This window comes from Notamacropus eugenii, chromosome 4 (assembly GCF_028372415.1).
Source record: "Notamacropus eugenii isolate mMacEug1 chromosome 4, mMacEug1.pri_v2, whole genome shotgun sequence".
Lineage (NCBI taxonomy): Eukaryota > Metazoa > Chordata > Mammalia > Diprotodontia > Macropodidae > Notamacropus > Notamacropus eugenii.
In genome coordinates this window covers 159828645-159841435 of record NC_092875.1, presented here as the reverse complement: position 1 = coordinate 159841435, position 12791 = coordinate 159828645, and the positions used below count along the sequence as shown (strand labels likewise).

The 12791-nt window shown below is 37.3% G+C and overlaps 1 long non-coding RNA gene across 1 annotated transcript in view; it reads left to right on the top strand.

Moving 5' to 3' along the window:
* The window catches only part of LOC140498281 (uncharacterized), a 40908-nt gene extending 28421 nt beyond the window's left edge, over positions 1 to 12487 (top strand). The window contains exon 5 of the long non-coding RNA XR_011965049.1: positions 12327 to 12487. This is a non-coding gene — a long non-coding RNA (uncharacterized lncRNA). The remainder of the gene's footprint in view (positions 1 to 12326) is intronic.
* The last annotated feature ends 304 nt before the right edge of the window (positions 12488 to 12791 follow it).

The window sequence follows — 12791 nt, the reverse complement described above, 5'->3', positions numbered from 1 at the left end:
ATTACCCTTCCTAGCTCCTTTCTTAAATTCTCACTACCTAATTCTTTTCCACATTCTAAAGTTGGCAGGCTTTGAAAAGCATTATCTCTGCTTTCCCTGATTTATCTATGTCATCTGGCTCTTCCTCTCCTATAATCCTTTACAACCCTAGGCAAAAAATGATGCATTTGTATCTATACCCTAACAATTCCTAATTCTTTCAGGCCCATTCTCTCTTATTCAATAACACACTGTAACTTGGAATTTTCAAACCAACCTTCTTAAAGGAGCTAGAACATTTTGTATTAATAATTATTATTATAAATAATATTATATAACATTTCCAATTATTATCTCAATTGATCCTAAAAACAACTTTAAGAAGTAAAGGCTATTATTATCCCCATTTAACAGACAAGGAAACTAAGACTGACAAAATTTAAGTGGTTTGCTTAGGGTAATAAAGCTAGTAAGTGTCTGAGGCTGGATTTGAACATAAGTGACTCCCTGATTTGAAATTCCTGATGTCAGACCAAAAGTTCCATTCACTTCACTTGCTGCCTTGAAAAGAATCAAAACAAATGTAGTTTACAAATAGAAAACAACTCCTGTCTTTACTCATGCCATTTCCTTTACCCAGAATACCTCTCCCTTCTCCTTTCATATCTTTTTCCTTCAGGACTCATCTCAAGTCCTCAGTTTTCCTCATAGTCCTAGACTTCAGTAATCACTCATTCCCAGAAATTCCTGCAGGGGTGAGTGGTGTGTGTGTGTGTGTGTGTGTGTGTGTGTGTGTGTGTGTGTGTGTGTGTGTGTGTGTGTGGCGGGGGTAGTGTGGGGTGTGTCTATGTGGCGTGTGGGGCGTGTGTGGGGTGTGTGTGGGGAGTGTGTGTGTGTGTGTAGGCAGAGTTGTTGATCTGTGGATTACAAAGGCAGCTAACGGTTCTATGTAGAACACCAGTGTCTCTCCTACTGATACTCTTTGGATAAAACAGGAGTGCTTAAACCTAGCATCCTTGAACTTTTTTTTTAATTTGGATAACTACATTTCGATATAATCGATTTCCTTTTTAATATATATATACATACACATATTATGTTCGTTTGTTTTTTTTGCCCCACCCCCCACCCTGCCTCATACTTTGATCATTTCTTATATTATCTTCCTGGTATTGCTTAATTTCATATGTCAGAGTGGTCCTTAAATTTCACCAGCCTACCAAAAGAGTCTGTGACATTACAAAAAACAATTAAGAAGCCCTCTTTTCTAAGATATGGACGAGTCTGGTTCCATTGGTGGCTTTCTCCAGGTGTCAGTATTTGTGTTCCCCTGTACTTACTATGCTTCTATGTTACTATGAGGAAGGTCTTAGGCACTGAGCTTTGATTTAAATTATTCAAGGTGTTTGATTCAAAATTCACCTGTCTATGATGAGCTAGCATCCCATCACAATCCTTGGCAACACCTTGTCCATCTTTCCTCATTCTCTCACACATGCCCGATTCAGAGGTTTGGGAGCAGTTCTCTACAAGCTCAGTAAACATTTGCTGTTGCTGCTCCTATCTTTTTTTTAGTCCAAAGTAGAACTGTAATTTTACGAGGACAGGGAATTCCTTGGCACAGAAACTCATTCTACAAACGTATATCAACAACTTTTCTATAGCCTATGGTTGTTCAAGTTGTGTGAGAGCAAGGAGAGGACAAGTGACTCACCCGTGATCACACAGCCAGTGTTAAGGACAAACCACTGTACTATACACCAAAATTAATAGGGATAGGGACAGAACTTGTGATTATATCTAGAAAACATTGTACTAGAAAGAATCTTGGATTTGGAGTCAGAGGATCTGGACTCAGATATGAGGCTTCCTCAAATACTGGCTTTGCTTAATAATTATATGAGTTGAAGTAAATGATTTAGATCTTCTGTTCCTCAGTTTCCTACTCTGTAAAATGAAAGAGTTATACAGATGGCCTCTTCCAGCCTTATATTTATGATTCTAGTTACCAAAAATAATTTTAAAAAAATAATAAATTTCTTGGTAACAATATGTGCAATAGAGTCAGCGAACAAATGTTTACAAAGTTCCTACTATGTGCTACTGTGCTAAGGGCTGGGGATACAAGGAAAGGTAAAAGATAATCCCTGTTCTTAAGGAACTTACAGTATAATGGGGATCTTATGGTCAGATCTACTCTTATCTAGCCCACTTTTTTTCATCCTAATGCGAAAGATGCTCCCATCAGTCTTCACTTAGAAGATCTTCCCAAAGAACCTCAGGATCCCAGGGTACTGAGATGTGGCATAACTGCCATGAGCCAAGTCAACATAATCAGCCTCATTAACATCCTCCAACATACCCACCTACAGCATGCCTTCCATTTCCCAAGTAAAACATTCAGAAGTAGGAGGGGTTGTTAAGGTGTATAAGAAACCCCAAGAGCCAAATGCAGTGTAACTGAGGGTTAAAAAAAATCCAGCAGCCCTCTGCCTGAGCAGCTACAGCAGGCCTGGAATACACAGCACTGAGTGGCTGTGCAGGTGCGAGATGATGACTGGTGTCTGTGAAGATGATTACCCTAATCAGAGAAGCGGCCAAACAACTTCAGCACATTCTCCGGGATGTAAACTGCCCAAGAAACAACGCTGTCAGCAGTGTCATTTCTGAAGTGAGGACAACATATGAACTGGGGGAAGCAACTCCCAAGCAGTTACCTAAAGATCTTGGTACTAGTTAGAGACTGGGAGCAGTGTAAGAAGCCTAAGGAAGAGTCATTCCCATGAATGCCGGTCTGAGAGTTGTCAGAGTAGAAAAATTGTCAGAAAAATGTAGGAAACATTGTGGCAGCTAGGTGGCACAGTGGATAGAGTGCCTATGGAACTCTTCCTGAGTTCAAATCTGGCCTAGGACACTTACTATCTGGCATAATGTAACATTTACTACACTTGTGCTGAATGATAATATTGCTAAAGTTAACTTGTAGACTTAATGCTGGCAAAATACCTTCTTTGTAAGTTGCCCTAAAAATCAAGTAGGCAGAGGTCAGCGAGTGGGGAATTTGAATGCACAAGCTGGAATGCTGTATGTTCCTTGATCGGCCCCCATCAAGGCTTGGGGGGATTTGTCTATGCGTGCTTGTTTCAAACAGCCCCCACTGACAATTAGGGGACCTGTAGGAGTTGTAGCTCCTGCTATATTCTCGCCTGTGTCTGCAAGAAGAGTGATTAGGGAAGCTATAGGAGCTAGTGCTCCCATTATCAGCAACCCTCTTCAGAAGACTACACTAGAGTAAAGGAAGCTTATTTAACCCTTTATTATGACTCCATTTCTGTCTTCCTGTCTGCCCAGATCAAGAGTGAGCCTGTGCTGGAACAACTGCTAGAAAAACTCTTGCGTCTCCACCTGTCTTACACCTGACACAGTCGATATTACCTGTGTGTTTGCCTATGATACATCACATATGCCCAACTACTCCTTGACTTTTTTCTTTTTGTTGTCAATAGTCAATAGACATTTGTTAAGTGCCTACTACCTGCCAGGTATGGTTCTAAGAGCTGAGGAAACAAGTAAGAAAAAGAAAGTCAGACACAAAAGATGATACATAAAAGGAAGCTGAAAAGGGTAGTACCTGAGAATTCTCGAAAAGAAGGGTGATATTCATGGAACTGAAACCAAGCAGAATCGTAGATGGAAAATGAAGAGTTAACCTAAAAAGTTCTGAGCCCTCTCTAAAGGAAGGCTTTTAGAGGAGTTTATTGCTCTGAACTTCAGCCCACCAATCAGAGGGCAAAGGTAACTGAGAAGGTGTTGAGTATCAAAGTTGAGTCAATTGACTTAATGATGAGATTTCAGGTGATGAGTTTACCCTGTAGAAGACACAATTGTGAAGCTGAAACCAAGCAGAGGAGCTGATTGAAAATGAAGGCAAAGAGCTCTCTGAAGAGATTTCCTTATTTGGGCTTCGGAATTTTTCTAATCAAAGTATCACCTCTTTGGAATTGGTTTCACAGGTTATCTCATCCAGGAACTTTTGGACAAGAGCTCAAAGAAATGTATCTCTTTTGCCAGTCCCTTGTCCTTTTCTCCACTTCCTTTTTCCACAATGTTGGATGTTGCTGAAAGTTCTACCCTAGACCTTCCTCCTCAGTTTCTCTATAGAATCTCCACCATGACATTATCCAAAATCCTCAATGGCTCCCTTTTGTCTCAGCTAGAACGCAAAATACCCACCCTAGAATTTAAGCCCTTCCCTTATCCCAGTGCTAGATAACTAGGTAACACCACAGATAGAGTGTTGGCCTAGAGTCAGGAAGATCTAATTGCAAATCCAGTCTCAGACACTAGCTGCTTGACTAAGAAAATCACTTAACCTCTGTCTCTGTTTCCTCATCTGTACAATGGGGATAACAATAGCACCTACCTCACAGAGTTGTTGTGAGAATTGAGGAGATATTTGTAAAGCATTTAGCATAGTGCCTGGCATATTGTTGTTTAGCCATATCCAACTGTTCATGATCCCATGTACCAACTGTCCATGAGGCTTTCCTGGCAAAGATACTGGAGTGGTTTGCCACTTTATTCTCCAGTTTTATACAGGCAGGGGTTATATGACTTGCCCAGGGTCACACAAGCAGCAAGTGTCTGAAGTCAGATTTGAACTCTGATCTTTCTGCCTTCAGGCCTAGTACTCTATCCACTGCATGGAATTCTCCCTTTCAGATATATATATAGATAGATAGATATAGATATATAGATATAGATATAGATATAGATATATATGTATTCTCCATTCTAATCAAACTGGACTGCTACTGATTCCCTATATGTGATATTCTAACTCTGATTTCCAACTCTGACCTTTGCATGAATGGTTCCAATGTCCAGAATGTTCTCTCTCATTTCCTCCACCTTGTAGAATTTCTAACTTCCTACAAAACACAACTAAGGTACCACCATTTGTATGAGTTTTTTTTTTAATCCTTCTCTATTGTTATCATTCTCTCCCTCTTGAAATTACTTTTCATTAGTTTCCATATACTTTGACATTTATTTGTGCACATAATGATTGTCTTCCCAAAAGAATGTAATTTCTCTCAGAGCAGGTACTGTTTAATTTTTGTCTATCTCTCCCCTACCTCTGTACAAGATTTTTTACATAGTAAGTGCCTAAAATTGTTAGTCAATTGAATTTGTTGACATCTCAGAATCCTTAATTTGGAAAACATTGATCATGTGGCAAAGTCTTCATGACCTATAAGAAAAATATTACCTCTTTCCCTGCAACAGCAAGCCAAGTAGGATTTTTTTTGCTATATTTCTGGATTGAGTTTTAGACCATTAAGTACCTTTGACTGAGTCTTGCCACTGATTGAATCAATCAAGAATCTCTCATTGGAAATATTACACACACACACACGCACACACACACACACACACACGTTATTGGGAGGGAGGAGAGAACTGAGAAAGAAGCAGAGAAACTAGAGAGAGAAGCACAACTGAGAGAGAGAAGTAAACGTGAACAGGCTAGGGAAATTTGCTTGTGGGAAGGCCTAACGGAAAGAATGTTTGTAATGCTGGCACTCTGTCTATTTCTCCGTGTTAATTTCTCAGACAGAAGCCCTGTCTGTTGTTCTATGTTGATTTCTCAGACAACAGTCTTGTTTGTTGGTCTTTGTTAATTTCTCCAACAGAAATCCTGTCTGTTGGTCTTTATGAGTGAATTGATATGATGGCAAATTTACCATACGTTTAAAAAGCATTTTTAATCATGCTATCAAACAAAACAGAAATTAAAATTCACAATATAAACAGAGATAAATAACGGAATCACATTATACTTTGCAACCCAATATCAATATTAAATGTGCATGCTCCAAGTGGTAAGAAATTCAAATTCATAAAGAAAACGTTAACTAAATTGCGAAAGGATATAAATCATAACAAAATAATTGTAGGAGACGTGAATATTCTTCTCTCAGAGTTGAACAAAGTTAAGAGATTAACAAATTATAAAATATAGATTCAAATTACTGGAGAAATTAGAGCTGAAAGACTTACAGTAGTTTCTGAATGGGATCACTGAAGAATATGTTTTAATACCACATACTATTTTTACAAAAATTGATCACAATTTAGAGCAGGGGAAGTGCTTTAAGTCCTGGAGGAGGTGACATTGGAGCTGGGCTTCCTAACCTTGTGTGCATTTAACATATGGGGGCTAATCCTGTTGGGAATGCTCCCCACTCTGTACTGTCCCCAGATCCCCATGATGGCTGGTAATGTGTATAAATATTGTTATGGCCCTGTTAAGTTTTATGCTCCTAGAAACACAAGCTGCGGGCAGGAGCCCCTGGCGCCTGCTGTCAGGCAGAAGCAGGAAGAGTTTGGAATAGAACAGTCCCTTGGGCTGAGACAAGGAGCAGGAGCAGAAAGCTGCCTGCGTGTGAACCCAGGCAAGAACTGGGAGTGGTCAGCCCATGAAGGAGGAATCATGGGGTTTGGAAGTCAGCCTCCAGTCAAGATAATAGAGGACTTCATTGGACACTGTGTATTGATTAAGGAGATTGTTGTTACAGTGACCTAGGGATGAATGGTATAGTATTTTCTGCTGCCCCTTAAGGATGCATCAAGCGAAGAAAGACCTTAGCCTGGGACCCCATGGGGATGTAATGATATATGCTATGTACTATATGACATACTGAGTGTTATGAGATAGATAGATAGATAGATAGATAGATAGATAGATAGATAGATAGATAGATAGATAGATGTATGTATTAAATGATGTGTTTTGCTTAAGGATGTGTGAGTAGACACAGTTGGCGGAATGAGGACATAGCTAGCTGAGTAACTCAGCTCCTCCTCTCCTGTCTGCCTCCCCCTCATCTTCCTTCTCCTCTCCAAAGAAAGGTAAATTTGGATGCCAAAAGATGGGTTTCACTGGCTCCTTTCCTTTCCTGTCCTGTCCTGTCATGAATCATAAAGTAGTGGATTCTTGGGTGATGAGTATTTCTGATCTTAGCTAAGCTGACCCTTAAGCACCAAACACACAGATTGTGTGAACCAGTACTGGTAGGAGTTGCCAAACCTTGAACTTTGCTGACACACATGGGCTTTAAGAACCCAGAAACACCTCCATATCCTAAAGAGTGATCAGAGGGAAACTTTAGCAACAAATGCTAATAAAACCAAATTTGATGTTATTTTGTAGACAATGGATGATATTAAAGGGGGGTGCCTTTAATGAGGAGGTGGATGATCATATGATAAATGATTTTAAAATAATTTACAGAAACAGTTTTGGAACAAACAACTATCATGTAACCAAGATAAGGTAAATGCAGGCAATCTGTTGTAACTGAACATGACGTACTGCTGGTTAGAGTCTATCTATCAAATGCTATGTCAACAAAAAACATCCTAAAAAGGTTGAGTCATGCATATTTGTTTATGGAAAGTTAAGGACATTTTAGACCAGATTATCAGCACCAGAAACTACAAAAAGGTTGTCTTCAAGGAGCAAACATTTATGAGTCAATGGAGATTGTATTAAGGAAATGATGGAAAATGTGGCATCGCTTCAGGCTGTGAAATTTTGATGCCTATGGACTACCTAGCAAGACAAGAGTTGGTGGCTAGCATTCCACACACTGACAATTGACAATTCTACATCTTGTGGCTACACATCTCAAAAAATTCAGAACTCCACTAACAAACTGTAGTTATCTCTTCCACATCACAACTTTCTCCATCACAGTTTTGCTATATCATGGGTCAGCATAAAAAAATAAATGGGAATTTGGGAAAAATTCTGCAGAAGCCACAGACAACACACAGAGGTCACTAGGCAACACTTTAAAAAGTTTAGAAACTCATAAATGCATAAAATACATGCATAGTATTAAATAATACATAATTATAAAATATATGTATAATATTACATAAATTTTACAATAAGGTAGTCTAAATATCCCATAAAAGAAAAAAAATCAGACTTCTTGTCTCACATGAAGGGAGGGTCAAAAACTTTTACACATCTTCCAGATGGTGAGGGTACTGCACCCCTAACCCCCTTAATGTGGAAGGGATAATTGTATACTGAAATCAACCATTACCACAGATCAAACAACTGAAAACAATTACTAGGTATAACACTGATCCATAAAAATTTTAAAATAAAGATAATATCAATAACTAGCAAAACACTGCAAACCTTCCAGCACTATATAAATACTAGCTATTATTATACAATTTTACTACATCATTTAATAATATAAAAATATTGTGATTTATAATTATTATGTAATATTTTATGAAAATATTCTCTCCCTCGAACCTCCAACAACTCTGGTAGGGAGATGCTATTATTATCATCCCCATTTCACTGAAGCAGTTAAGTGGTTTGCTCAGTTTACATAACTATTATGTGTCTGTATAAGAATTCAAACTCTCGTTTCTCTAACTTCAAGCCCCATACTCTAGTAGTTTCCTTTTCAACACAGGTCAACATATAAAATCTCTGCATATCTCCAAAGTACATTAAATAAAAAGCTTTCAAAATGTAGAGATCTAGTGCACCAGATAAAAATTACATGGCAATAGAATGTGGTATATGTCATCCTTATCTCCCTCTTCGCTATTGGAGGTGAACCAAGGATGCTTTCAAAAAGCCCACAGAGAATGAATTTATATCATAATAGCTTTATATAATTACAAAAAGCCATTATTTTACACATTTGTAAAATAATCTATATCACATTAAGTAAAAATAAATGCTTCAAGATAGTGGCTTGTCCTAAGTCTGTTTCTCTTTGAATCCCACTGAAAACATGAGGTTTATAGGAACAACAATATAATAAGAATAAATTATTTTGGAACCAAAACATTGTCACGGAAAGAACAATTGTGTATAATCACCTAAACATAAGTGATCCATAAAAACGTAAGAACAATATTTTAATAGATTTCACTATAAAAATACTGCTAATAAAAGTTACTTAATAGCTAAGGTGTATATAGTATTTTAAGGTTTGCAAAAACACTTTGCCTATATTATCCCTTTTTATCTTCATAACAGACCTGAGAGGTATGTGCTGTTATTATACCCATTTTATAGCTGAGGAAACTGACACATATAGTGGTTAAGTGAGTTGTCCAGAGTCACACAGCTAATAAATGTATGAGGTTGGATTTGAAGTCAGTTCTTCATTACTCCAAGTCTGCTATAACTCTTCAACTCCATTTCTTTTATTAAAATACAAATAACAGCTATTTTATCCATCTGTACAGTGGTCTGTAGAACATTAGCGATAAGAGAATAATGGCAGGATAGTGAATTCTCCCAATATTATTTCTTTATGAACTCAATCAGACAAGATTAAAATGATATGCTAATAATAGTAATAATGATATTGGGGTAGTGAGTTTGGGGACTGAGTTAGTAATTAAATTAATCTTTTTATGTTCTTCCTCACCTGAATCACATTAAATGCCAGATGGCACATGGATGAAGAATATTCCTTGAAATAAAATATTATGTATGATTTCTTTCATAAGATGGGGCTGGTTTTTTTCTTATGGGAATTCATTTTTGAAAGTATAATGAAAACCAAAATGAAAAGATTATTTGAAAGCATTTTACAAACCTCAAAGTTTTATGGAAATATTACCTACATTTCAGATATATATTTACCTTAATGAATCTAATATTGAGAGACAGATCAAGATGGTAGAGAAGTCCAGCTCTCTCCACACGACCACTCCAAAAAAATCTAAGAGTAAGGCCAGACCAAGTAGTGATCATGAAATCTAAGGAGAAAGTACAGTGAGTAATCTTCCTAGCCCACAATCACAAATTCAACCCATTGGTAAGTGACCAGAGCAAAAACTGTGAAACAGGGACGGGTTGGGATCATGGACTCAACTACTAAGTTTCCAAACAGAGCTGGATCAGCAGTGTAGTTCAGAGTAGCCTAAAGCAGTTCCTAGGCTCAGCCTTGAGCCAGAAGTCCAGGATTTTCTAGAAGCAAAAGGACTCCAACCCAGGTTCATAGCAGAAATAGACCAGCAGTGTCCCCAGAGGGGATCAAAGACTCATCCTCATGACCAGAATAAGGATCAGCCAGCAGCCTGGTTCTACTGGAACATCATCTAGAGGAAAGTCTATAAATATATTGCCTAGACCCAAAGCAAGACCTGTAACTTAGAAAGCCAATGATGAGAGCAATCAAGCTGTGCCCTTTGATCTAGCCAAAAAAATCTCCTGGAAGACCAGAGCTCCCTACTTCAAGCTGGCCCTGTGATACTAGAAGAATATAGCTCTTAATAGCCAAAGAATGCAAACAGAAAAGGGGGTAAGCTATTGTGATGCCAGTGATGCTCAGAACATGAACCAGAAATGGAAAATAACTCCAAAATTTAAGAAAAATGCATCTTGGTCATCTGAGCAATTAGAAGTCCTAAAAAATTAATCAAGAGCTTAAAAAGAGTTTTAAAAGCAAAACAAATGAAATTAGGACAACAGAGAAAAGAACTGGAGAAGAAAGATCTTTGAGGGAAAAACCTGGAAAGAGAATTAATAGCTTGACTTAAGAAGTACAAAATCCTACCCAAACAATACAGGATATTCCAAAATTCTCAGAGCAGTTTTAAGCTACCAAAACTGACAAAGATACTAAGATTTTTGGGATATTTCACTCCATATAATCCTACAGGAGAAAAAAATAAACTAATGTCAAAATGTATGTTGAAAAATATAGAACACATTATCAAATTATTCCAGTTCAATTACTGGGTAGCTCCAAAGTGCAAAAGAAGTCCTTATATTCAGACATGTGCCATTTATCTTTGTGACCATGGGCAAGTCATTTAACCTCTCAAGGTCTCAGTTGCTTAATAGAACTAGATGAGGATTGGGGATTGAGACAGTAGTTGAATTAATCTTTTTATCATTTTCCTCACCTGAATCATATTAAATGCCAGATGGCACACTGATGAAGAATATTCCGTGAAATAAAATGTTATGTATTATTTCTTTCATAAGATGGGGCTGTTTTTTTTTTTCTTGTGGGAACTCAATTCTAAAAGTATATGAAAACCAAAATGAAAATATTATTTGAAAACATTTTACAAAACTTAAAGTTTTATGCAAATATTAGCTATTATGATATATTCACCTCAGACAAACATTTACCTTAATGAATCCAATACTGAGAGACAAATCAAGATGGTAGAGGAGAATGAAGGAGTCCAACTCTCTTCACTCCACTCTAATAAAAATCTCTTCCAGCTCTCAATCTACAATCCTACAATCACATAAATCAAATGTAATAAAATTTCAATTTGTGGGTAATAATATGTGTGGCATTTGTTCTCTGATATGGTTCTGCGTTGCACTTAGAAATCAATGCAGCATGTCAGAGAGGCTGTCGAAAGATGGGCACATATTGTTCATAATACACTGTTGGTAGAACTGTGAATTTGTACAAGCATTCTGAAGAATAATTTGGAATTATGCTAAAAAAGTGATTAAAATATCCATTGCCTTTGACTTGGAAATCCTGTTGCTCGACTTATACAACAAAGAGACCAAAAACAGAGAGTAACATCACTTATATGCCAAAATATTCATGGCAAAACTTTTGATGCCTGAAACAAGCAAAAAACTGGAAACAGTTGAAATACATTGACTGGGGAATGGCTAAACAAATTGTAACATGTAAGTGTAATGGGAAATTATTACATAATTAGAAAAATGAATATGTGGAATTCAGGGAAGTATGGGAAGATCTAAATAAATTGAAGCAGGATAAAGTGAGCAGAACCAGAAAAATATATACGCAATGATTGCAATATTATAAATGGAAAAACACACAAACAAAAAAATTTAAACTGAATACTGAGCAGCTATAATGACCACCCTTGTCTCCAAAGAAGAAATGAGAAAATATACCATCTTTCCTTCTCAGCAGAAGTGGGGTATTATGGGTGTGGAATATTGAATACACTGAGAGAATTTATCCATGTTTGTATTGTTATCTCCCTCTGTCACCTGCTTTTATGTCCTCTTCTATTAGTTTTCTGAGTAAGAGATAGAAAGGATACATCCTAAAATGAAATAATGTAAAGACAAAGGAAATAAAAAATTTTAAATAAAAAATACACTACTACATGTGAAAATGGCAATTTGAAAATGTTACTTGGAGAATAAAGAAGATGTAACTGGGTTAAGAAATAACAATCTCACCAATCTCACTTTATCTTCTCCCCAACTGCAACCTTAAACCCCATCACTGGATCACCTGGTGCTGATAGATGAGCTTTTGTCATCTCTTACCATGCAGGGACCACGCCTTCAGAACACTTCCTCGTCATTTCCAAAGGATGCTACCACACTTACTTCTGCCTTCATGGATCCTTTCCAGTTCACTTTCGTATATTGTCTTTCACTTTGCAATGAAAAGACCTTGAAAGCAGGAACTGTTGAGCTTGCTTGAATATGTATTCCTAGTGATTAACTCAATACTTGCACATGTAAGTACTTAATAAATGATTTATCAATGTATCTATGATACTTATTATTTTACCGATCTATCTATCTATCATCTGTCTATCAAATTTAATGAGAGAATAGCCAAAGAAAACCCAGCCCTTATAAACATGCACAGCATGCTTGGTCAGTGTAGTCTCTCCACATTTCTAAGAGGAGGATTAAATTGAGTAGAGAAAGACCTGTGGCTATTGGAATAGTCCAAGTGTGAAGCAATAAGGGCCAGCACCAGGGTGGCATCATTGTCAGAAAAGAGAAG